This window comes from Micromonas pusilla (assembly GCF_000151265.4).
Source record: "Micromonas pusilla CCMP1545 genomic scaffold MICPUCscaffold_4, whole genome shotgun sequence".
NCBI lineage: Eukaryota > Viridiplantae > Chlorophyta > Mamiellophyceae > Mamiellales > Mamiellaceae > Micromonas > Micromonas pusilla.
The window spans coordinates 540,672-541,582 of NW_003315885.1; the positions used below are offsets into that span (position 1 = coordinate 540,672).

The following is a 911-nucleotide window of genomic DNA, read 5'->3' on the forward strand; positions in this document are numbered from 1 at the left end:
CGCGCCGGACAAAACCGCAGTCGTGATCGACCGCTGGGTCTTATCAGACGCGATACGCCGAGGGGGTAGAGAGGGCGTGTCTCGAGCTCCTCGAGACGCTACACCCAACGCGCGCGCGCGGCCTGCGCCTCGAGCTTCCTCGAGCGAGCACGCTTCCCCGAGGGGAGGAAAACCAACAAACTGCGGACTCTCTCTCTCTTGCTTGTGCTTGCGACGACGGTACGGACTCGCTCTTAAATACTCGAGCGACGCTAAGGTCCTCCGGTTCGCTTCGCACTGCTAATACCACCCGGGAGCCCAGTGCGTCGGCTCGTCGGGTGGGTGTTCGCGCGGCTAGTTCGCGCTATGACGGCGGAGCGGAGGCATCGCGAGCACTTGAAATTCGTGCAAAAGTCCGCGGCCTCTTGCCGGTTGATCGGCGACGAGTCTTTCAAAAAAGTTTTTTACGGTTCAAGAAATAAATACCGATCAATTGAAAGCGAAGCAACGCAGTTTCAAGAGCGGTCGGTGGCACACACGCTCTCGCGCGTTGTTTTCGCCGTCTTAGCTCGTCGGCGTCGCGCGCTCTCGCCCTTTTCCAACGCGCAACGCGGTGAGCCTGCTACCAGAAGGTGCGTGTCGCATCCAACACGTCTTCGCGTCGTTCTCGACCTCGTCGCGGCGCTCGCGCGCGCGTCGCGACGTCACCATCGCGCGACTCCGGCGCGCTTAGGGTTAGATTTTCTTCATCTGCCGCGGCGGAGAAAGCGAAACTCGGCCGCGTCCGCGCCGGCGATCGGCCGTCGACGCGGCGGAGGATTCGTCCCCCGTCGCGTCGGCGCGCTCCCCGCGCCGACGCGATCGTCGTCGGAGCGCGTGCGCCGTCGCGTCGACTCGCGCGCGTCGCTCGCGCCGCGTCGCCGCGCGCACTT

At 64.3% G+C, this 911-nt stretch overlaps 1 protein-coding gene across 1 annotated transcript in view; it reads left to right on the top strand.

The window, feature by feature from the left end:
* The first annotated feature begins 583 nt into the window (after window positions 1–583).
* MICPUCDRAFT_49537 (uncharacterized protein) overlaps window positions 584–911 on the top strand; it is a 1,692-nt gene continuing 1,364 nt past the window's right edge. Inside the window, exon 1 of the mRNA XM_003057642.1 lies at window positions 584–611. The gene's annotated coding sequence lies outside the window, so the exon portion shown is untranslated. The remainder of the gene's footprint in view (window positions 612–911) is intronic.